General features: G+C 47.4%; 2 protein-coding genes across 3 annotated transcripts in view; both read left to right on the top strand.

Moving 5' to 3' along the window:
• Positions 1 to 26271, top strand: part of LOC144136298 (CUGBP Elav-like family member 1) — a 624321-nt gene that overhangs the window by 393407 nt on the left and 204643 nt on the right. The window lies entirely within an intron of this gene.
• LOC144136295 (CUGBP Elav-like family member 4) overlaps positions 9903 to 26271 on the top strand; it is a 522488-nt gene continuing 506119 nt past the window's right edge. The window contains exon 1 of one of the 2 annotated variants that reach the window (XR_013315588.1): positions 9903 to 10253. The gene's annotated coding sequence lies outside the window, so the exon portion shown is untranslated. The remainder of the gene's footprint in view (positions 10254 to 26271) is intronic. The other variant, XM_077668531.1, reaches the window with a different exon arrangement.

Below are 26271 nucleotides of genomic sequence, written 5' to 3'. Positions count from 1 at the left end.
GCGTGTATACTACACTCATAAGGCCAGCTTTAGAATATGCATCTTTAGTATGGAGTCCAAGTAGCTTTTCATTAATTAACCGTCTTGAGTCTGTGCAAAATAAAGCTGTGAGGTTCATCCCTTCTTCATACTCACCGTATGAAAGTGTGTCATTATTGAAGCAAACTATCAGTATTCCCGACCTTATCACTCGACGCAAGTTCTCTCGTTTATCGTTTTTTCTTTCCTTGTACTACGATGGCTCCCCGTTCACAGCTGATCGCATCGCCCCTGCCCATCATGTTTCATCCCGGTCTGATCATTCCCACAAAGTGCAAGCCATCTTCGCACGAACACTGAAATATCAAACATCACCCTTACTATTATTTATGGCAGAGTGGAACTCGTTACCGGCTGACATAGTTTCTGAAACTGAGCTATCACATTTCCAAACAAAACTTTCATCGCACCTTGGCCTACAAAATTCACCGTGATATTTTCAGTATTGTTGAAGCATTAAGTGTTATACGCTCAACCTATGTATCTTTCAGCGACTGCAGTGATGTGTACTTGCAATTTGTATATATAGTTATTCTTTGTATTTATTAACTACTGTGTGCCAATAATCTGTATTGTGTTGTTTTCATGCCCTCCCCCCCCCCCCCCTATGTAATGCCCACTTAGGCCTTTAGGGTATATATATATATATATATATATATATATATATATATATATATATATATATATATATATATATATATATATATATATATATATATATATATATATATATATATATATATATATATATATATATATATACGGAAGAGAACGATAATGCTTCACTAAAATCATGAACATGCATAAAAGATTTGCACACGACTGTACAAGCGAAGCCAAAGGAGAAATTTTAAGGATGTGAAAAAGGAAAGACGAAAATATTTGAAATAAGATAGGTGCACCGCAGATGAGTTGCAGTGCAATAAAATTTTGGTGTTTCCTATCCACATAAGCAACTATGCGCCAAATAGTGTAGGTTTACATGGGGCGCCCATTGACTGACCGGATAAATTAATGTCTCGTAAGTTATTAAACATGGCGGCAGGGAAACGTGAGTAAAATACCTATATACACAAAAGATAATGCCATATACAAGTATGTGGCACTGCTTATAAATATATACATGCATGCACGAGGAGAGGGTGGGGGGTCAACAAGGCCTAATCTGCCCAGTCAACCTTCTTTCGTAGTACCAACGAACCGTTCGCATGATATGAGCATGCACAAGCACAAGTTTTACAAGCGAACTCATTTTTAAGCTACTAGGAGCACATTTGTTGACAGTTTGGCTCCTGGCGACATTTAAGTTATGTGAGTAAGCAAGGCTGTGCCTGGTGTGGTATTTTGTTCGCTCTAAGCAGTGGCATTGCGCAATTATAGATTTTTTTAACCAGTGCAATGCACGGACTTAGAGGGGAGGAAGTTTCGAATAGCCGTAAGCAAATATCTCCCGAATAAATCTGGGCCACCTGAACTGTGACCATATTATTCCTGCTGCAAAGGAGTAGATTTCCTGTGCCAAAGATTCTGCAACTATGAACTTTTAAAAAAACTCTATAAATGACATATTTACGCACTCACCACCGCGTTGGCGTACAAAAACGTATTTCAAATATATACCGCATTTGAAATACGGCACAGCGAATGATGGCCGCATAAATAAGAAAAGTGCACACCAGAGGGAGCACCAAAAAGGCGCCGTCTCAAACTCAGACGCGCTGAGCACGAGATATTTGCAAATGTGTGAGAAGCTCACGTAAGTGCTCTCTCTTCTTTTATTACCGTTCTTTATTTTGCGTGCATCCCGCGACTTCCTCTCGGGTGCCACGGCCGTAGTGTCTCATTTGCCGTCAGCAACGTTGTGGGGTGAAAAGAGGAGGGGGAGGGCGAGCAACGAAAGTCTCCAACACGCGCGATCTACTTTGCAGCGCAGTCGGCTGCAAACTGACATTTGATATGTGACCCCGCGTGTCGCGACAGTTCGCTGCGCCGCCGCCTCCGCTGTTACAGGGGATCCCTCCGAGCTCTGCGGTCGGCTTAGCTGCCCGCCGAGCAGGGCCTCAACTTTTGTGAGGCGCGCGGGGGAGACGCGGCGGGTGGTGGCGGTGTCGAAATTGCGCGCATCTCGCAGAGTTTGGCCGAAGCGTCCTCCTGACACTTTGACGGGCGAGCTCGCCGCAAAGCCGCTCCTCTGCGGTGGGACGCGAGCCGCTGCCTGCTCCGATGCTCTGGACAAGGGGCTCGTCGCTCACCCGGCGCGCTTTTATCTGTTTCTGCCCGGAACGGAAAGAAGATTATGTCAACCGCGGGTATGGCGCCTGTTTTCCTTGCTGCTTCTTTCCTTTGTTCTTCTTGCTGTTTTTTTCCTTCCCAGGGCTTCTTCCGCGCTCTTGCCTTGGCATCCTTGTGTCGTGTCCTTTATTCACGCTTTCGAACTACATGGAAGGCAGATTGCTGCCTAAAGCCTTCAGTGCAGCGTCATGCGCATAAATGTGGACAATAGAGCAGCAGCCTCCGAGCCAGTACGCGGTTGCCGGCCCCGGTGCATGGGATGCAACGCAGTACTTGAGACAACATGCACATAGGCATATATCTACATATATGTCGATGTGTTTCAGTGCATTCTAGAAAATAAGCCTCGGCCGTTTCTGAGAGTTGCATTACTGAATTAAACGGCACCATTTGTGCACCTTTTGGACTTCGTATCACCGTTTTGCCTTGGTTTCTTTTTTTTTTTCGCGCCTCCCGCCTTTCTTGTTGAGCGCATTATTATGCATATACTGCTTTTTTGTGAATATTTTTATTCCCTGCAGAAAAGCTTTTACACCTGTGATTGTCATTTGCTTGCCTGAAAACTGGGAGCACACATATAAAGGCTATCATCACAGTATCCAAATTTTTACAGGGTTTTCTCGCAGCTCGTTAGAGAATAGTGCAGAAATTAGGAAAGAGTGTATATGCAGCCGATGTCTATGCCGATTTATATTAAACTTGTTTGCAGTGTTGATACGTTGTGAATCGTTGTCTTCCTGTAATGGTAAAATTCGTGAAGAAGCCCTTCCAGCAGCCATGTGAGCCGCCAGTACGTACTATATATGCGTTGTATAAGTGAAAGCATACGTCACTGGCCTCCTCTGTAAATAAACCCAACTGCGCCAAGCCAAGGAAAAAAATTTCTTCTGTCGCGACAAACATTTTCAATGAAAAAGTGTGAAAGTGATATCGAATAACTTAATATAAATGTAATTAAGTAAACCGATGTTTTACTAGTCCTATTCATGACCCGGACTCAATTTCTGTATTTCGCTGTGGAAAAAGAAAGGTGGCCAGGTGGCTTTTGACAGGCACCCACTCAAATATAACCTACAGACAGACAGACAGACAGACAGACAGACAGACAGACAGACAGACAGACAGACAGACAGACAGACAGACAGACAGACAGACAGACAGACAGACAGACAGACAGACAGACAGACAGACAGACAGACAGACAGACAGACAGACAGACAGACAGACAGACAGACAGACAGACAGACAGACAGACAGACAGACAGACAGACAGACAGACAGACAGACAGACAGACAGACAGACAGACAGACAGACAGACAGACAGACAGACAGACAGACAGACAGACAGACAGACAGACAGACAGACAGACAGACAGACAGACAGACAGACAGACAGACAGACAGACAGACAGACAGACAGACAGACAGACAGACAGACAGACAGACAGACAGACAGACAGACAGACAGACAGACAGACAGACAGACAGACAGACAGACAGACAGACAGACAGACAGACAGACAGACAGACAGACAGACAGACAGACAGACAGACAGACAGACAGACAGACAGACAGACAGACAGACAGACAGACAGACAGACAGACAGACAGACAGACAGACAGACAGACAGACAGACAGACAGACAGACAGACAGACAGACAGACAGACAGACAGACAGACAGACAGACAGACAGACAGACAGACAGACAGACAGACAGACAGACAGACAGACAGACAGACAGACAGACAGACAGACAGACAGACAGACAGACAGACAGACAGACAGACAGACGGACGGACGGACGGACGGACGGACGGACGGACGGACGGACGGACGGACGGACGGACGGACGGACGGACGGACGGACGGACCCACTCAAATATAAACAGATAGATAGATAGACAGACAGACGGACGGACGGATGGACGGACGGACGGACGGACGGGCTGGCTGGCTGGCTGGCTGGCTGGCTGGCTGGCGGACGGACGGACGGACGGACGGACGGACGGACGGACACAGAGACAGACAGACACAGACAGACACAGACAGACAGACGGAGTCCTATTTGACTGCAGTGACAATGAAGAGCGCCTGCGTGTTAAGCGCTACCAATACACACACAAGGCTTTACTGACGTTTCAGAGACTGGTCCCCAGTCGTGTGTCAGTCTACTTTTTAAGTGTATAACTTCTGGATCATAGTGCCTTCCTCGCAACATGTGTGTGTGTGTGTGTGTGTGTGTGTGTGTGTGTGTGTGTGTGTGTGTGTGTGTGTGTGTGTGTGTGTGTGTGTGTGTGTGTGTGTGTGTGTGTGTGTGTGTGTGTGTGTGTGTGTGTGTGTGTGTGTGTGTGTGTGTGTGTGTGTGTGTGTGTGTGTGTGTGTGTGTGTGTGTGTGTGTGTGTGTGTGTGTGTGTGTGTGTGTGTGTGTGTGTGTGTGTGTGTGTGTGTGTGTGTGTGTGTGTGTGTGTGTGTGTGTGTGTGTGTGTGTGTGTGTGCGCGCGCGCGTGCGCGCGTGCGTGTGCGTGTGCGTGTGTGTGGACTAAATACCTATACACGAGCCGAAGTGCGAAAGAACGGTTGTGTTGCCTCGAAGGATCGCTGCACCGTGATTGGTTGAAGCTCGCACCACCCTTTCGCGGCACGTCTGCCAAGAGGAAATAAACGAGGCGCTCACCGAGCCTCCATCCTCAGCCACATGTTAGATAAAATTAGGAACGACGACGACATAAATAAATTTGAGGATCACCTTCAGACCATAGCGCAGAATGCGAGACCAAACAGGTGAATTTCTCTCTACTCAATGCTCGGGAGAAAAGCGCGAGTTTTAGCATGGCGGTTGACCATTTGACGACCCCTGGAGCAATCCGTTTTTTGGGGAGTGGGAAAACCATGGGGGATGCTGAATCATCATCTGTTTCTGTTCTACGAGCACTGTCCGGCGTCTAACCGTGCTTCGCCTTTTGACATCTTTTTGAAAAGGTGTATATCGTCTATCGTGACCGCTTACCGCTGTTGCCAGCCATAAGTCACGACAGCCATAAACCGTAAGCCATAAGTCACGCGCAGATGCCGCCAGGTTCCAGCCCCTGGCTCGTCGGCGCCATCTCAGTATGCGCAATGGCGGCTCGCGACCGCCATAAGCTGTGACGGTAGACGGCAACGCTATGCTAAAACTGACTATTAAGATGCGCCAGTGCGTGGAAACGAGAGCAACACGTTCTCATTCGAGATGCAGGACATCAGCCACAATGTTGCACAGAACTTCGCTGATTCAGGTTGAGGCTGACAGAGGTAAAATTCCGTATCGACGGCAGGAATTAAAGGAATGCAATCGTCAGCAGCGTTTGCTCGCATTATCCGACGCTTCTATCGCATCTTCATCTCAAATTTCTTTGTGAGAGGGAAGTGCTAAATGTGACAGCGCTGTCTGTGACAAATTGTGCTCAATAAAACATAAGCGGAAGGAAACGCTGCATGGTTGGTTATTAAGAAATGAAAGGCGCCATAACTTTCTGTCTTCTCGGGGGACACTTCAACCGTGCTGTGAGAGAAGGAATGAATTCGGCAGCGAAAGACGAAAGAGATGAAGAAGGGCAGTAGTGGCACCTCAGGAAATACTGCTGCGTAAGCGGCAGAAGACAAGTGAGTCGATTTGATTCTGCGCGTTAAGCTTCATTTGGTGACGCTTTGATGAAACAAGGCACATAACAAAAATAAGGACTTTGTAATCTCAAATTCAGTGAAATTACTGCGCCGTAGCTATAGTAATTGTATGGTGTGTCTTAAAAGCCAAGCATCTCGTTAAGCGATAAGCAAGGCATCATGAGCAAGTCACACCACCCACGGACACGAACTAGTCCTTAACTTTCCAAAGATAGGTCCTTTCTTTTTGTTCTTTCCCTATCTCTCTCACACAGATAAATATTAGAAAGTAATATTGGCTCTTAAACTTTAAATAAGTCCTACTTATCCGCAGAAGCCAAATTTTTATGAGTCTTTTTTTTTTGCTATCTGGAAGAAAGCGATAACTTCTTAACGAGGTAAGCTTTGGGATAATCAGCACTGCGCAAATTTTTTTGGGCTTCCACATTGCGGTGGGCGCCAGGGCACGCATGGTCATGTAAATAAATCGGCTGTGAAAGTTAGCAAAAAGCGATTGGACGATTGGTGGCTCAGAAGCAGAGTGGGTGACATATGATGAGAGGTGAAGGAAAACGTATTTAAAGAAAATGGCGAATCTCATTAGCAACTTACAACACAGTTAACAGAAAATAAAGAAAACGAAGCCGAGCCTGGTGGCAACTGCCCCCAACCATTTCAAGAGGACGGTCCTACCTTCCCTCCATTTACTATGGGCATGCCCAGGAACTTAAGTTTGCGCGCTCACGTTCTTCAAGAGGAAGGCCTGACTTCAAACAATGACTCCAATTTCCACTTGTGGCTAACGAAAAACATTTACGCCCGAATATTATGTGACTTTTATACGCAACCGTACTTCATGTATTATAACGTTCGTTAATGGCATCACGTTTACTGCAATGCGGCACATTTAGCGTCACAAATAAATAAATAAATAATAATGCCTTCCACCTATCCATCCATCCATGTTTCTGGTGTCCAGTCGCGCAGGTGCCGAAGCACCGAAAAAAAGAAAGGAGCGGCGAATTCTCGCCACTCGACGTCGAAAGCGGCGAGCGGAGCAGGCCAACACTCGACGGTCGTCGTCATCCAGCGAGCGACTACTCGACGGCGGTAGAGGGGGACGCGCTTCTGCGCTGGCGGCGATGATTGCGCGAGTCTGCTCGGCTGAGCCCTCAAAAGGTTGGGCAATTAACGGGAACCGGGCGGGGTGGTATTCAGCTTTCGAGAGTGCGGAGCCGAGTCCTCCAGCGGAGTGTGCGCCGCGACTCTCCTCGGCCTTACTAAAGCCGTGCAGTGCTCTGAAGTCTTTAGCTCGGTTTCGCTAATCAGGATACCGATTCACGGAAGCCACGCGCAGGCGCCGTTCCCGATTGGCGTCGCTTGATCCACGACCATTCACAGATCCTCCTTCCAGGCGGATAGCTTTGCGAGATCGCGTCCTTCCTTGCTGACGTCACCCATCCCTTTCAAGGCGGTTTCTTAGCGCTCATATACAACAGCCCGCTCATGGTGCACACAACACAGTTGGAGTCAAGTAAAATTAGTTCGACCACCTTGAATTCTTCCAGAGTTTTGCATAGCGTATGTCCGTCGAAATGCGGCCGCCGCCGCCTGGAATCTGACCTGTGCACTCCTGTCGAGAACCCAGAACGCTGCGACCACTCAGCCACCGTGGTGGGCCCCTTCCAAGAGCACCGCACGGTTTTTGCGACACAACGATACGGTCTGCGAGAAAGAGGCACCATGGCCGCCGAGCACGTGTCCCGCAGCCGTCCGTGCCCTGGGCGCTGAATGCAGGAGCGAGCGCCACTCGTTCCGCAGCCTCCCCGTCGTCCCCGCAAGCAGCGCACGCGGGCGTCCGCTTCGCTAATTCTGTTTGTGCCGCGTGCACGGCTCCATTTGGGCCCCGTGCAGGGGGAGGGGGGACGCGGCCTCCGCCAGCTAATTGCGTCAGGCTGATCCCTAATAATCTGCCGCGCTGCGCAGTGCCCGGCGAAAAAGGGTTATCGCTCTCCTCTGTTCGCCCACTCAGCAACCTGCGTACGACCTTTTGGTCGCGTCCAGGCGATCGCTGCGGCCACACAGTTCGGTAGTGGTACCGAGAGAAGGCACTCGACGTTAGCCCGAAGTTGTGAGGCTCTATATGCTCTCGAAACTGCGTTTTCATGGGCCAGCCTGAAGAATGGGACACGGACAAACAGTAGGCATAGCTGCCGTCGATGTTGGCAGTCGCGACAGTTAACGCTGAAAGCGGTGAGCGAAGAAAAGAAACGAAAGCAGAAGCGTCGAAGGCGAATACGAAAGTTACTCCAGAATAAACACCTTTAGCATAGCAGAGACGTACTATCGTAAGCGTGCACCAGTTTACTGGACTCCTGCTGAGCAGGCGTCCAGTAAACTGGGAACAGGCGTAGTGGACCTGCCTGTCCGCGCCCCTGCCACTGCACGTGCGCAGCCGGCGTCAGGTAAGCCTGGTTCACATTTGCGCTAGCACGTCTCTGTTATACTAAACTCTTTAGTTACTTGTCTCTGGGTTAGTTGGTGCGATTCCGTTTGAGTGTGCCTCTTGAACATTGGTACACGAAAGTACAGAGATAAACGTTCGTATAGATATAAGATATAACGTATAGAGATATAGAGAACGCACAGATATGCCTCTACATAGAGAGACGCATGCTTGTCTGTCTGCGTTCGCGTCCCAGGTTCCAGCTGCCCACTCAAACAGAATTGCACCAACAAACTTGGAAACACTTCATTCCCAACACTATTTTGTGCGACTGGCTCGGTAGTTGAAGTGGAATCCAGAACTTCAGATGAGCTGCGTGCGTCGAAAACAGCCTTAGAGGGCAAAGTTATGATAGCTTTCTAGTGCCACAGTAATATAAATATGTCTCGCTAGAGAACGACTTCGCCTCATTTGGGGGCATAGTTGGTGCTAAAACTCGTTTATTTGTTCACAGAGGTTATCTGATTAGGGACTAATTACTTTTGGCATCCGCCCATGCGGCTAGAAAAGAACGCTACAGAGCTTTCTCAGAAACTTCGTAATTGAAGAAAACTTATTCCTGGTACGCGGTTCGAATCATGGATCACCGATTCGCCGGACCAGTCGCTCTGCAAACTGAGCTAACGGGGATGGTAGCAATACTAGGGCGAGAGCGAATTAATCATTAACCCGAAGTGGGAACAGTGTTGGCCAAATGTTTTCTAGGGGAATCTCCCAAGGGGCGTTACCTTTAGCTGTAGTGCTAGAAAAGCTGGGAAAATATTCAGAAGAGGATACTCCTGTTTTCATCTAAATCGCCTCTTGCGGCCAAAGAGCTTCGAAGAATGCTGCGTGCAACAACTGTAGAGATACCTAGAGACATTCGCAGCCAGAAACTGTTCACGTGTGGTTTGTGGCAACTCGATATGATTGGCGGCATTACTAACGCAACCGAGCCCGGGTATATCGAACCCCAATATTTCAAATTATTATGTGTAAAACTATAGGAAAGTTACAAGAAGAGCTACCGTTACTGGTACAAACCAGCGCTCTGTTTTTCAGATCGCGTTGAGTGGCGCATCGCAAAGAGGCTGCACATGCAGAAAACTTTGGGGGACACTTAAGCTTTGCCTTATACAGATGCGATAGGGCTTCGCCGACAACGACGCTGGCACTTCTGCCACATGGTGTCCTTAACGCCATAGCATTAATGAGCGGACAGACAAGGCCAGCAGTTGTATTCAGCCCTGTGAAGGTCGGTGCATTGGGCCCTGTTTCTCGGCAGGTGTAGTCGCATCCCTCCGTTGGCGGCGAGGTTGCGCTCGCGCAAACATCGACCGGCGGATCATCGCCGGACGGCGGGAGGAGCGCATCCGCGCTCAACTGGTGAGGAGCGCGGCCGGCGGCCGCGAGGGGCGCCCGGGTTTCGCCAAGCCCAGCGCCGAAGGGAGGGGGGTCCGGGCCACCTGTCCGCGCCCGCCGCGCCACCTCAGAGCGCCGATCTGACGAAGCACCGCCGCTCACGTGTTCCTCCCCTGCTGCTGCTGCTGCTGGCTCTGGTGCCGGTGCGCGCCGTGTCGTACAGTGGTCGCCGCGAGCTTTTGCCTTGTTCGCACGCTTTCGCACGCCTCGCCCGTGCCTGCCGCCACGGCCCCGACGAGACCGCGCCACGTCGTGGTGATTGCCGCCTCCTGGGGACGCCGCCGCACGCTGTCGCAGCGCACCGGCTGGCCGAACGCCGCTGACGGCTCCGCGTCTGGGCGCCTCGTCGCGCACGCCGACACGCCGGAGGTAAACACGATATCATCATCCTCGATACTTCCCCGCAGTGGCTCGGAAGGGGCGCCCTTGACGGCCACTTCGCGAACAATCTGCAAAGCCCTGGATAACACGCTGGCAGTTAGCATCTCACGCGTGCACCACGTCGATAGTTATCCGGTGCATTTTGAGTGGATGTTGAGAGAAAAGCTATGGGCGGTGCGGGGATCTTGAAACTCTAAAGCAGCGTGTTTTTTTTTTTTTCGGAACTTAGATCCATCATTCCGTGAACGCTCTTATAGCGTCACGCGTACTTTACTTAGTTAATTTTGACCGCCTCAAAAATACCTGGAAGGATATTGTACGGTCACTCGGCGTTCAACTGCATATTTTTGCATGGCTGTGGAGTCCCAAACACTTTGTTTAAAGAACACAGTTGTAAATGAGACGGCGTATTCTGCGCCGTTCTTGGCATATTCCGATCGCATTATGAATATTATAGAGATGAAAACACAGCCAAAGTTGACTGTATTGCGAGCGCTACAGCATTTTTTTGCGGGGATCTTGAAACTCTAAAGTAGCGTGGCACGCGACTACACTAAATTACTCATAAGTAGAACTAAAAAATACAAGATAGTGCGGAAGCTGTTTTCCCTCTCACCACTCCTCGGTTCTTTTAAAACTTCGACGTGATTCCATAAGAAACAGGCTGCAGCTTGGATAGGGCAATGAAGGGGAAGGAGATGCAATTATAGCCTGCCAAATTAGACTCAAGGTTGATTATTTATGCCAGCAGTAGACGTTCATAAAATGATTCTCGACGTAAGAGAACTAAACGCACACAGTTTCAAAACCTTTCAAAGGCGAATCATAAGTTCTACAAATGAAGGTGACTTTAAAGTAGGCAAACAGCAATTCAGTATGTCCTCTTCGACAAAAAAGCGCAAGGCAGGAGGTTATGTATGTGGCTTAACTTTGGAAACTTTTCCAAACCTGCCTCTGGGAACATTTACGGTCCCGTGCTAGTACATCGTTCATTACTGTTTTATTAATCTTTTTTATCTGCTCCTCGCAGTGGCTTACAAGCCATAGCACTTTTTTATACCTTTTAACTGGTTCAGCGATCTCAGTTTATGGTGGCTGCATGTATATAAGTACTGCGCGCCGAAATGTCGGTGCACACTGCATGACCGACGTCGATCCGATGTGTTCCACTGAGCGGTCACTAAAACGCCTTATGTATCTTTCACATCACAAGTACGTCATATTTAGCTATCTTATGTATGCAACAGGTGTACTTTGTAGAAAATCATTCACTAACTGTCTCGAACGCGTTCCCTTCCTCTGCCACATCCTCTTTGCTGTCGTCACGTCTTATTCACCGATGAGGCGCCTAGAAAGGCTGCTGGCGGCGTTTTTTGTTGTTTTTGTTTTAGCTGTAGCAGTAACGCTTTATGCGGATACCAGACAAGTAAACAGACACAAAAGAGATACAGGCACACTGTGGGTGTTACTTCTCTGTAATTACGACTGCCGTCACATGCTCACGAATGTATCTGAAGGTGCATGTACGTTTAAAGTAATTTTCACTGGCTGGTGTGCTTTGGCCTCATGTACGCAGCGTTGCGTAAGCAAGAGATCCGCTGATGCACTTGCGCCAACCTACTTGTTCAAGCAGAGGTTTAGGAAAAAAATTAAATTGGTTTGTAACTGTACGCTATTCAGTTTAGTGCCCTCGCATAAGTTTAAAAGGACAATGGACTGTGTGGAGTTGCTTCTGCGTATGAAGTGCACACTAAATTCGGCATTTTTTACACAGAAAACACCTTTCATTCGATTTGAGTGTCATTTTAAGAAAAAAGATCTTATTTTAAATCGTTTGCTTCGCAAATAAAAAACGTAAAAGATTCCACGAAAAGACAAATAAGTTGCGCTTTCCTGACGCAGAAAGAATCAACTTTCAACCTAACCGCCATGACTGAAGAATTTTACTCCAAAGCAGCGAGGCACGTATTGTTCGGCTTCAGCTCATCTATGGAAAAACTTCTGAACACAGTTAACAGTGCTCGCTATTTGTAGGCTCTTGCTGGGGAGAAAAAAAAAGGCTTTTCTTGGTGAATATTTTGCTGTTTAGCTGCAACAGACATGCAAAGCTGGGGAGAAAAAGAAAGCACACTCAGAGCTGTAAAACAAATATTATTTCTTTTCGTTGGAGCTGATCCTAACTTTTCTCATGTATAAAAAGACGAGAAAAAATTGCGATGGTGCAGTTGCGTTTCAGCTTCTCAATGAAAAGGTAGAGTGGAGGAGAAGGTTAAGGGAAAAAAAATCAACCGCCTTCGTCTTGTAGACCACGCCTGGCCAAAAATAAATAAATAAATAAATATATTTCGCGTATTTCATAATTTTGCAGATAATCTCTGTTAAACTTGTACCCGTAACATAAAGAGAAATCTCACGTTAGCGAAATCCTTCCCACCACCGCCAGTTCGTTCTGCACGTAGTACACAGACAGCAAAGTCTGGGCAGTCTCGAGCTCACAGCAGACCGCGAAGGCTCGGGCGAGCAAGGTCTAAGCCTATTCGTCGTCGCGACCTTGCATGCAGTTGGTGTAACTATTGCGGCATTTATAGGTCCTCCTTTTTAGATCCGTTCAGGCAACCTGATGCGCGCTCTGTCGTGGTTTACATGGGCTCTTCATACGAAAGTGCGCTTAATTAAAACAACGAAATTCAGCCCGTGGTTTCATGCTTCGTCTTCACAGGACTGCCTTGATGTGGCTGCCAATAAAGTGAACCGTATGCACCTTCGCCACAAGTTCTTCACAAGTTTGCCTTCCCATTCAGTTCGTCATTCTAGAACAGCATTTGGTACGAGATTCGGTGATGGTGAAAATGTTTATATTGACAGTTTTGGGAGAGGAATTGGCGTTGTTAGGGTACCTATTCCGGGACTCCATTGGATACCGCAGCTGCCGATGCTCTCTCGAGTAGCTACTTCTGGTCCCCGATGTTTGAGCTGCATAGAGGTTCTTCTCACACATCCGTCGCTGGCTGAGCTATTCGCTGGTTTTGCGGATTTTTTTGGCAGACCCAATCCTTATAGGTCTGCCTTCTCCCCTCGGAACCCGCATTCTTTACTATGGCCAGAAAATTTTCCCCAGCTAAGCTCTGCCTTCACGCTACGACGCTATTTCAAGATCCTGTAATCTCTGTATCCAAGCATTTTGCGCTTGACCGCTCGTAACAGGAGTGACAGTCAGGAGGAAATCAGAATCAATGAACTGGTGTTAAAAACCAAGAGCCCCGATAAATTCATGCTCATATTTCTTTATTCAGCCTCATGAAGTGATGCTTGGAGTATGAGAGAAAGAGCTGTCGGAAACGCTAGCTTGAAAAATACTTCACCCCTGTTCACAATGAAGAAAGCAACGGCGCCATTGAACAACTTTGAAAGATAATTTTCGTGTAAAAAAAAATAACAAAAAGACTGTTGTGTACATGCAGCGTTATATTATTAAGCAAATGAGCTAAAGAAGTTGAACGATTGCAACAACAGTGTAAATGACCGGTTAGCACCAAAAGTTAAAAAACGGCTATCATGCAAGAAAAAAGCAGGAGGGAAAAAAATCGTAGCTCGAAGGGAACGCTTGAATACAAGACAGTGCATTTTCCATGAATGATGTGTAAGTAAATCAACATGAATATTCAATAAGCGCGGTTTGTTCAACGTATAAGGTAAATAAGGTAACTGGTTTTGCTGAAAAGAAGATATTATGGTGGGATGTATCCAAGTGGTGTTATTTTCGTATTTAGCATTGCGGTGTGCTCCAGTAATCGCTAGGGGCCTTTTTTTGCTCGATTTAATGCTTTATTAAGATGTATTCGTATACGTGGTTTCCGGGAACGACTTTGAGTTGATGGAATAAGTGTGCAGTTGATTAGGTCGGCACTTAGTGAATCGGCACTTAGTGAATAATGCACATAGATTTCTTCTGCTTTATCTCTAACTTATTCAAGTTGGCTTGTGTCGTGGTGGCCCCTATCAAGTTACCCTACTTCAGATGGATGAAGAAGAGGGACTTGCTGAAGAGCAATTAAATATTTTGAGTCAAGCATGTCTCAGTTTGTTCATTACAATGCATTCATTGGATAGCTTAAATATATGCATTTTCTATGTTAGATGTTCGTTACATGTTACTGCGATGCTTTCACCTTACCCACACAGGGTATGAACAGGATGGGAGCAGCATGTATTGCGGTGTTTCTGGTTCGGAACACAACTTTCGTCTTTTCCGAATTAATCACTAACGAGTTGATTAAGATTCATTAATAGAGAATTCTCAGTGTAAATCTTCGGTAGTAGTTCTGGCGACAAAAAGGCTAGTAATAATCTGTACTCTATCACGGAAACTGTAACGTTCAAGATTATTTATGGTATGACGTAGTTAAGCCTGTCGACTGCCTTAAATAAAGAGAGAATAATTCCGAGCATAGATAATTTTGATTGCAATCTGTTCCGTAGTATTTTCCTCTGTTGGAGGAATGCATTAGCGGTTTATCTTCCGTAAGGAAATCCGTATTGTCCTTCCTACTAGACGAGATATTTATCGCAGAATGCCATGGTCTTTGAGTAAAATAATGCCTCTATCCCTTTGGTGATTAACGGAGTATATATTTAAGTTTATAATTCCATAAACTATCCCTCTCACCGTTTTTGTATGTCCCACTTACTTTATCAAGTTGCAGTTGCTTGGAAAGTTTTCCGTAGACAGGCAAGGGTAACAAATATACTTGAGAATGGGCACCAAGATATCCAGAACAAATTTAGCAGGTGCATGCTGGAGGTCATCAATATGCACAATGTTTCTGTTACGCAGGGAACGGAAACATAAAAACGCTTCTAATTCAGTAGCGGCAACAAAGTCAAAGCTTTTCGCGTGAGTTTCGGGGAGGTATGTAATATCTGTTCGGTTAATGTTGCGCGCTCTTGGCTAGTGACGAACTAGTTGAAAGAGTTCGCGATCGACTGTGGATCCTGACAAGACCTGATTGGTGCGTCGACATTCTGTGGGAAGCTTTTGCAGCCGACAAAAGATCGTTTAGGTAGCGTTGCTTTGATTTACGGCTGCTCTTCAAAAGTTTGCGTCCAAGCTTATTGAAACTTGCTAGATCATGTATACTCTTCGTATGCATAAATTTATTAAAAATATTTGTATTTCTTTGGCATGATCTTCAAGCATTTTATTGTGTTTCATGGTTTCTGCGCTTTTGAGTTATGTTTAGCAGAGAAAAGCGTTCATTATATACAACTTTAAACCTGTCAAAGCACCTGTTGCATTACTGCTCAGTGGTTTCTGTTTGGTAAGCACCTTCCCAAATCTCGGTTTCTATCTTCTGTAAAAAAATGTTCGAGTGCAATTTCGTCTTTCGAAATGAGGACAGAAGCAGGTGATTTGTATACTCCGCGCCAATTATGCCATATATGCGTCTCGAAGATCCTTCAATATTCATCTGTGGCTGGCAACATAGATGTTTAGAAGGACGAATTCCTCTGTGCTTCGTGATCGAATCATTTCATTGAATGGAAGGCACATTTTGCTTCGACGCTTCCGCTTGCCGAGGCCTCTTTTTCGTCGGCCGTTGTTTCATTAAGTGTTGGCCACTGTAGTAGTCACAGCACACGGCAAGAGGCAAACTGAAAATTTCGCATAATTTATCAAATCGCTGAGTTCTGTTGTGGTCCACAAAAATATGTTGTTAACAGTGATTATTATTTGTCCTTAGGCCGCCCTCTTTGTTCTCAGCCTTGGGGGCTTTAAGCAACAGGTGAAGCTACGGGAACGTACAGCAAGGGCAACGTTTATAATCAGCGTCTAGTAATAGAGCGTCACTGCGCTTTGTCTTTTAATACGCCACTTCCATGGTTGAGGAGGGGTTCCAGGGTTCCCGGCCGCGCCAGTCGGATTTCGATGGAGGCGAAATTCTAGAGGCCCGTGTACTGTGCGCTGTCAGTGTACGTTAAAGAACCCCAGGTGGTCGAAATTTCCGGAGCCCATCACTACGGCGTCCCTCATAGCCTGAGTCGCTTTGGGACGTTAAACCCCGATAAAAAAGGAGAGAGATACTTTCTCCTCTTACGCAAGGGAGACCGGCCAAGCGTTGTATTTCTACTCTCAGTGACTCAGCGTCAAGCCAACCTTATGTGACATAAGCTGTGCCACGTGGATGATTAAAAGAAACAAGAAGACGGCCAACAAGAGCGCTTGAATAACACATACCACATTTTCATAAAAACGCGGCATGTTTTCGTGCCATGGCATGCAAGTTTCTGCGGTGCCAGCCACCCAGAAACGGTGGAGACGACGTCAGTTAAGGAGATGCTGGTCGTTCGCGAGTCACTGCGTTGTGCGAACCGTTCTTCCGTGCATCATTTCTTGCGTAACGCGGCCCAGGGCGGCGGGAGAACTGCTTCGGGATCCCTCCGTAATCGGAAGGAATGCGCTCGATGCCGGCGCGCAACGAGGCTGTTCCGCTGCCTTGTGTGCGAAAAATTTTTGCGAGGTATGCGGCGCGTGGTGGGAAGCATCCACGCGGTAGTAAGCCTCGAACCGGTGCGCACAGTTTCCAGCTCGTTCGCGTGGCCGTGCTAGACTGCCACGCTCTGGAACGGCGCCCTAATGCTAACTTACATAAGCGATAAGCAATAAGTGCGTTTGGTATCCCTGCTTACTGATCCTGCAAAAACAAGGTGGTGGGGGTGGTTAGGGGGAGGTGGGGAGGGGTGAAGTATCCGGGCACCCAATTTTTTTTTATTTTCCGCATGATATATTGTAAAGCACTATGGAATACGAATAGTCAGCGTCAGCTAGTCAGCGCCTTCACAGCGCCAAATCTGTTTGTGGGAGAGAGCGGTTAGTGCCTTGGCGTGGCTTTGCCTTACATTTACTCGTATTATTTGTCTTGGCTTTGGTATTATTGGTTACCGCGATTAGTCAGCACGCAAGTACCGACCAATCACGAACTGCGTATTCTCGTGCAAAACTGTTCGAAGACTGTTTAACAAAAGCTGTAACGTTCACAACACTTCTGCTTCAGTGAGAAGGCTTGCATGGGAAGGCGCTTTGTGTCGCTGTAGACAAGAAAGTCAACGCCGGCACCGGAGGCGCCCCGTTAAAACGAGGACACATGAGCGTCGATGAGCACTCAGTCACGGGCGGCATATTCCTAGTGAGGCAGCCCACACTCCAGAATATATATATATATATATATATATATATATATACGAGAAATTCCTCAGATGCGCTTTCTCAAACCACTCAATTAAGGGATGTTTCATTCCTCGTCTCCGTTTCATGTCCGGTCTCCTATTTCTGATCCGCATCCTCTCACGCAGCGTTAGCGGATCGCATACAGCAGCGCGAGGAAGTAAAGAAATATATATAATTCCTTCGGACGGATGAGAGCGTGTTTCGTTGCTGAACAGCACTGCGATCGCAGGAGTCATTTGGGGTGACATTTCTCACGGGATAATTCTTCCGAACATCGATGCCCGATTCTGTGGTTCAGATGTTCAGTCCTTGAGACGAAATAAATGCAGCTTGAACTTCGTCTTGGCGTGGGCCTGCCGCAGGAGAAGAGTGTGTCCACTTTTTCCGGGGCATTCGGTGCTCCGGCTTTGCCATTCTGCGTGCTTCACTATCTGTTGATTGTTATCATTTCGTTCCCAGTTTCCCCTTGAGAAAGTGCGAACAGTCAAGCACGCATTGCGTTTTAGTTAGCGTTGTCCAGTTACGCTTGTATTATTTTGCAGCTACAGGTGTTAAATAAGATGCTGGGAAAAAAGAAACGTGCCGAATCCACTTCGCGGTCTTTAAATTGTTTGCTATGGCATTTCCTTTACAAGCTTTAAAAGAACAAACATTTGTAATTGTTAATGACCTTCGCATCAGGTTTCTACCGACATTTTGGTCAGACGCATGTCTTATTTACATTCGTTCTAAGCAAGCACTGCTATTCCCGTGTCCTCTATTAGTTTCGATCTCGCGCGATGTGCAACTCTTACTGCTGTGTAATTCATTTCGTTAGATACGCTAGCAAAGAACGCTAAAGAGTACGGCGCTGGCACTACGTCATATCCCACGTCTTCATTATAACTGTTAAGCCCTACATGATTACGAAACTTAATGTTTAATCATTCGCACCTAGAGCCCGTTGAGCATGTCCCTATCTCTGCTCTACAGCGCGCTTTACTTAATGGTTACAAGAGCTTTTCTGTTCCCGACTGGGAACGGTTTCTTATAACAGATATGATTACTTGCACCCTACGTGTCTCTCTATACAGCAGCCCCTAACTTTACCCCTGTAACACCGAGCATCAGGGGACAGTTATTTAAACAACGAGGATATCAAATACGGGTGCGCACCGATCCTTAGATGAGACACCAATTATTCTACCGCTGCGTTTATGAAGATAGACTAACTATGCTTGCTGTTCGATGTACTTATTCAAGTATTTACTGTGTGCACTTTCGGCGCAAGAATTAAATTACCTGGGAGCTATACTAATCCTGTCACACTGTAGTCTTAAAGTTTCCAGTGTCTCTGATTTATTATGTCTCAATCTTTTCAGATGTTTGACAATTAAATCGGAGTCGCGCATATAGGCTTTTAATTTTTGCAACAGTAACTGTCTCATGGACGCTATTACCGTCTATTGTCGGTATTGCATCTCTCGGCCGGAAACAGAGTGGCGTCACCCCTGCGTTTTAATGCAATTTAGACTGGCTTTTAGATGTGTATGGTAGGTGAACCGACGTTTCTACCGCGTAGCTGCACCGAAGGGACTTCCCAGCCGTTATTCTGCATTCAGCTTCTGCTCTAAAGATATGGAGCTTTTTTCCCTTCGATGTCGACGTTTTCTGCCTGTAGGATGACTACGTACACTAGGAACAGCTTGGTACAAGGCCATTTTTCTTGTCGATTCACCCTAGAAAAGCCGAGCACCAAACCGTGGGATATTTTATACCCATCAGAAAGCCGACGGTAACCTGGCGGCTCTGGGGATCGAGCCGAACACTTCCCGGATGTGAGGTGGATGCGCGTACTACGCACAGTTCACGTAAAATGTATTCTTGTTCGTACTCCATGATCGCACAAAGTTCTCTAGGTAAAGCTTACACTCTCGAAATCACAGTAAATGGTGAGATTAACGCGTATCATTCCAGCATTATAGGGGTGCGCCGCTCTCATGCACACGTTATTGAGTCGCGCTTAGCAACCAGGTGGAAGTCGACCGGAGTGAGCACCCCTCGCATGTCTGTCGGAACAGGGGCGCGCAACCTTCTTTACTACCTTGTTCCTGAACCGACGTAACAGCTTTGCAGGGCCTGCACTCCCCGGTGTCTTTCATAGGGTACGGGGCAGGAACATGTCAGTAATTCCTTCATCATTTAAGGTAGACGACAAATACGGACCCACTAGCGTCCTGTGGGAGCATATCAAGCGACACGTCCTGTTCGCAGTTCAAGCTTGCTAAAGAAACCGAAGCCGGGTGCAGTATGGCTCATGTGTTTCGAAACAGCACGGAATCTGCTGAATAGAGAGGGGAAAAAATCTTGTCTTGAAACCGAAGCACTTGGTTCCCGTCCTCCAAGTACGTCGTCGCGGCCATGAATATTTAATTATGCTAATCCCTTTAGACGACTCTCCTCCGGGACCTCGGGCGTAGGAAGACGGTGAGCGCGTCTCTGCGCAGTGAACAAAACACTTCACGGCCGCTACATTTAAATCCTCAGCTGTAGCCTCCCATTCGCGCCGCTGATGCAAATTTTGGCAGCACGCGCTAGCGCGCGCTTCGCTTTGCCGCGTGGCTTTCCTCCGGTAATACACTCGGCTCTGAATTCGTCGCTCTCCGGAACGACAAGTGTGGCACTCACGTGTCTGTTCTTGCGAGAGGAGATCAGCGCCAAAGGATTTCCTGCGCATAATGACCCGCACTCAAAGCGCGCAGGTCGGGATCAGGGATACGCGTTCCGTGTTAGCGATCGAGGTCCACTGAGCGAGCACAGCCAACGCAAATTTCCGCACGAGCAGCTTCAAAATACTTTGCCCGGAGATGACACGGCACGCGAATTGGGTCTGTGGCTGTGCGCTGGGCGCTGTACATTCTGATTAGGGCTGGACGTTGATGCTGCTTCAACATGCTGGTGCCTTCACTGGCGCTTGCGGCGCTTCCTGTAATGAAATGTTTGCCGGAGCGAAGAGGCTTTTTAAAGAAATGGCAATTAGGCTGCCGCCTAGCTCTAGGCTGCTCAGTGTCGCCTGGATTTTTCTTTTTGCCCCTTCAAATTTCGAGGCAAGCTTTAAACAGCGAAAAACAAAGAAACAGACTGAACTTGAAAGGGCGCTTGTAATTTTAGCGTTTCAGATGTCACTCCTTGAAGGGTTCAAAAAAGTGCTGGAGTCGTCTTTAAAACCACCCCCCAACCCCACGCCATACTTCTTCCCCGGCCTAAAGCTAACCAAAACATGTTTTGAGGCTGTGATTTAAATGAAAAAGATTATCCTCATATTAATTAATTCATGCATCGCATTATGAGTGAAGCGAGAAAGTAATATTTTGATTTGGCTTGTAAAAGTGGACAAAACTAGATGAAGTTACGTTTCGCAGCAATAATTCGATGCTGTCGACGCGTGCCGGTGTACATAATGCGATTATTGTTAAAAGAAAGCTTAAATGTTTTTTTTTTGTTCTCAGAATTCGAGGTGATTCGAGGATTCTAATGTATGAAGTTTCTAGGTGAAGCACGCAAAGTAGTTTTCCGCCAGGATTTGAAACGGTGACGTAACCGCCACTTAAGAGAGCGGCGATGCTTAGGCTTCCCCTCACTGAAAATCGGAATGCGGAGAAACTCGTCACGAAGTCATTGTTGCCGAAATTTTGGGTTTGAGCTGCTTTCGCCCACATACTGGCGTGCGTCCAGCAGCCAGCGCTTCATGGGCTTTACTTTCGGTGGAATTAATTTTCTTCGTTCTAATTTTCTTCGTTCTAACTGTTTCTGCCCTAAATGCAGCGCCGCCATGCATGAAGTCGTCATTGCGGCCCCTGCTCGGAGCTGTGCACTAGGTGCAGCATGAACGCCTACGCGACTTCATTCAACCATTGCGTCACCATTTCAAATGCTAGCGCAAAAATACTTCGCAATCTTTACCTGCAAGTTTCACATATTCGGCCCCTTTAAGCGCATCAACTTGTAAAAGTTCTTCATTTGCCCTTTAAATCCGCATTATTTTTGTTGTTGTAAAGTACGTAGGTCAAATTTTTATAGCGTTTGCGTTCTGTTGTGCGTCTCCTGGTCTGAAGACAGTCGACGCGTGAGAGGGCGGAAAAGGGGCAGCCTCGCACCACAGGCGACCAGCATCACTGCGCCTGTACTCATGCGTGCGCAAAAGGCGCGCAAGCGTGCATGTGTTAAGGCAAAAAGTGCTGCAGCTGTCGGAAACTCGTATGCAAATATTTTAATCGCCGTTTTTTTTTTCTATTAACGATGACCCCCATCCGTCTGGACACCTCTGTTTATCGGCATGCCAACCTTGTCGTCTACCTTCCAGTCTAGTATGCGGATGTGGAAGAATGGCCATGTACACTGATGAAACAGTTTTTTTGCGATTGTGCATGGCGTTTTTTAACGCAACCGTTGTCGGATTGGGTAGTTTTCATTCTAATCTGTCCATGGCGCTGAAACAACTGGGTCCTTGAAGAGCAGTCACCGGTTTCTGAAAGCGTTCTAACTGAGCACACATCTAATGCAGCGCCTTAGCGGGTAAATTCTTTCTAGCTCCCATATTCATATTTTGCTACGCCGAATAGCCGGATAAGCAGCATATAAGAATAGTAAACGTAGAAGACGAAAAAAATTCAGGGGACACTTCAGCTCTGCCTTAAGGGCACGACGCACTAGCTTTAATGGGTCCCTTCAGCGAGATCTTCTCTGCACATCACTTTGCAGACCCGGACGATGTTTTTTTATTTATTCGCATTCGTTTTTATTTATTTTATACTTATTTATTTTCTTTGCTGTAAGACACACAAGGCCGCCCTTTAACTAAGTCGAACGAACGTTCCTCAGTTGCTGTCACGAGTTCGGTGATCACGCGAGGTTATCACCGAGTCATGGCAACAAGGGTATGGCCGTTCGATACCCGGCGTAGTTGGTAAGCAAACGCAGTGAATGAGACAGAGGCGTGTTAAGAGGTAAGAACAACAAAACAACGTTTATAGATTCGATACTAGGAATACGACAGCTTTTACAGGAGAGGAATGTAAATTTTATAGAACAATTACCACGGACTGCGGAAAAACACACATCGCATTAAATGCGCTTAATTAAGTTATACATTTCAATAAGAAATTGTCTACAAAGACCACGGCGAAGGAGCGAGTCCAATTAGCGAGAGTTGAAAAGAAAGTTCAGAAGGGGAGCGAACATGCAGTTGACCGGGGAGCGCGGCGGCAGCCCATCAACAAAGACGCAGGCTGGGCGGCCCCCGAAGGCGAAGTTCTTTCCGAGGCAGCTGGCGGATTCAAGGATGCGGGGCGGCGGCTCGGGATCCCGGCAGTGCACGGCGGCGGCTTTCACTCCGCGGAGCGCACTGAAGCTCGTACCCATTCGGCCCGTCCTTAAAGGCTTAGGTCGTTACCGGACGAAGAACACGCTGTCCGAAAAAAAAAACACACTCCAAAAACGTACCAAGTAGTTCACACACAAAAAGGAAGTCACGTAGGCACCCACACTTTTATACTGTATGGCCACCATCTTGAAGTAGAAAAAAAAATTACGAATACACAAGAACAGCTCAAGACTTTGGCAGTTGTAGGGCTGACTTTGAGCTGGGAAAAGGTAAAAGATAAAACAAGCAGCACCTACACCCCCGCACGTGCAGTGGGAGGGGTTTGCACCACTAGAAGAAACTACAACTGAAACAGCGTGCACGTACTAGGGCTCTTCCATAGACGCATAGAGGCTACATCAACGTACTATGTTTAAAGAAACGCGGACACATCAGTTTTATATAAAAATTAGTGAATCAAAAGATGCCGCCCCTTCTGTGACATTGCCCGAGGAGTAGCGCGCACGGCTTACGACCGTGCAGGCAGTGATTAAAGTACCGGCTCGACCATTTTTATTTTCAGTGCAATTGCTTTCCTTTTTTCAGAGGCACTATGTAACGATGATGGAATGACGTCATGACACTGTAGGCCAATGAGGGATTGTGTAGTGACGTTGTCACTGTTTTACTTTATGATCGTTTTGGAACATTTGAATTACCCTCGCGAGGTCATGTAGTTGTGACGTCACGACCTTTTCGACCAATTCAGATCTCCTCGACACGCCGACGCGATATACGACGCCGGGTTCTCCACTGAACAGGACCCTTAACGCTATCCCGTTATAGGGAGTATTTAGTGCCAGTGTGTGCAACAATCCCATAGTTGTGCATGAAGATGAGGGCGTTGACGTCGCCTTGTGGGGTCCGTAAATCACGAAGTTTACAAATTACTAGGAGACAGTAAAAACATCGTCGTATCGAGTCGCAAAACGATTGTGGTCCAAATTAGAAACTTACTAAATGGTGACGAAAGTCAGATTCCTTAATTCATAAATTATGAAACTTGTGTTCAAAATACGGGTGTCTTCTGTCGCTAGCTGCCCAAAGCGCTGTGTTGTCAGTGTGCTTACTGCCTCGCGTTTTGCGCATTTGCTAAATGACCACACACACCGACGAGCCCAACTTGTTGCACTTTTGCAGCTTTCGGAGGTTAGAACTGGAAAGCGCAGCGTATTAATTGGATAAACGGGAATCAATAAGGCGTACTGAAGAATTAATTTTGCAGCAGCAGTTGGCGCCGTATAGTGCACACATCTCCAAATTTTAGAACGAACAGCGGGGTGAATTTCCATAGTCCCCAGAGGCTACACGGCGCCCAATGAGCTGGTCCGAAGTTTGTATGATTAAACAACTTTCAAACAAGGTGTTGTATGCCCGCTTGACCCGTGCTTGCGGCTATCACAGCTGCTCCTTGAGGTTGCGTGTGCCTTGTGACAAAGCGCCGGCCACCTCTCAGCGGCGCCCAAGCCCTCTTTCGCGGAACAAACAGAAACTGCACCAGTCGCTCCTTACAAGTGGAGGCTCGCGTGCGCTTCAGCATCCATTATGCACGATTGACGCGCGCGCGCGCTTAGCCTGAGATGTGGCCGTCAACAGCCTAGATGTTTTGGTTTTTCTTCCGCGTGCAGCGCATCTCGGGTCGCGACAGGTGCTGGTGGGGGACGAGTCTACTCCTTTGCCTCTGGTGACGCACGGCTACTACGTTCCGCACGAGCCAGGGGAAGGAGTTTGTCTTGCTGCGGCGAAGTCGCGCGATATGTTACGCCGTTGGACGACGTCGACCGAGGCGCGCTCATCTTTCTTTCGTGCCCTGCGCCGCGCTCATAACGTGATAACGCACGCTACTCGGCTGTTTGATTCCTATTCAGCACTACAAGAAAGAGGAGTGAGGAGGAGCAAGGAGACGAGGATGAGAGGAGGAAAGAGGAGGAGGAGGAGGAGGAGGAGGAGGAGGAGGAGGAGGAGGAGGAGGAGGAGGAGGAGGAGGAGGAGGAGGAGGAGGAGGAGGAGGAGGAGGAGGAGGAGAAAGGACACGATGGGCACATTCCTCTCCCCCGTTCCGCCCACTGCTTTGTTACTGTCTAAACAGCGATTTGCAAGCGCTGACGGAATTTCTTGGAAGCAAAATTTGCCTCCCCATAACAAAAATCCGAGTACGCAGAAATATATCACGCTAACGATGAGTATAACATGAGATTGAAAATGCGAGTGAGGTACAACTAACGGCTGCATAGAGTTGCGTAAAAAGAGGATACGATAAGCCACTGGCTGAGGATAAGAATGATGTTGTCGATTATGTGCGGGGCGGTGGTGAAGCGATCCGTACGCTGCTCTTGAGATTGCGATTTTTTTCTTCCTACGTTTGCACATTTGGCGAAGAACAGCGTAGACTATTAATGATGACTGCACAGAGCACATACATATTACAGATTGGCTATCAGGGATAACTGAAACTTTCATCGTCCCCATTCGCATAAGCGGTCACATGAAGACGTAGGCGCTGTTACGGACAGCGGTTATGGACACGGCATGAGATTTCGTTCTGCAGCCGCCCGGTCATTGTGTTTCTTTCTTACGCCACAAATGTCGTTATTGCGTCATTTCTTAATGTTCAAAGCTATGCGCTATGTGTGGTAGCCATGAATATTAGAAGCGTTTTTGCCAATTCCCGGTAATGTTCCTGCGTAATCCGGCTGTTCGGACACTCCCAGCAAATGACATGTCTTAGAGCTTAACCCTGGGTCAGACTTGGGGCGTGAAGTTAATACAGCTTTCTTCTTATTAGAACCCTAAGCCTGGTGCTAATGGGTGTGCATCGGCATAAACGCAGCAGACGTCCACACACCGTCGTGGTTTGGTGGCCACGGCTTATCGCCGCTCATCCCAAGGTCGCAGGATCGCATTCCGGGCGCAGCAGCCGTGTTTCATTGGAGGAGAAATGCAATAACGCCCAAGAGCTGCGCGGTGTCAGCGCACGTTAAAAAACCCCCAAGTTGTCTCCCTTCACTGTGGCGTCACTCATAGCTCACGCGTTCCTTTTGCACATTAAATTCCATACACAAGCAACAGATATCCCGCACACCTGTGCAAATCTGCTTAACACACCGAGTGGCATCATCATTTCGCTCCATGCCAGTTGCCGCTGATAATCGCGTTATCGCAAAGATTAAACTGTGGATAATTTCACCTTTTTTTTTCTGGACTAGGGTCTTTTTGCCAAGTGTTCAGGGAGCGACTGTTGTCTTTGGCTGACTTTTATTTATTTCCTGGTCCCTGGTCCCTCCAGCCTCCTTCCTTTTTTTCACGCATACAGATTTAATCTAGCTATCAGACCTAGCTCTCCGCCTCCCCAAGGCCCCGCCCATTTTATTAATACTTAG

This window comes from Amblyomma americanum, chromosome 6 (genome assembly GCF_052857255.1).
Source record: "Amblyomma americanum isolate KBUSLIRL-KWMA chromosome 6, ASM5285725v1, whole genome shotgun sequence".
NCBI lineage: Eukaryota > Metazoa > Arthropoda > Arachnida > Ixodida > Ixodidae > Amblyomma > Amblyomma americanum.
This window is presented reverse-complemented; position numbering and strand designations above follow the sequence as displayed.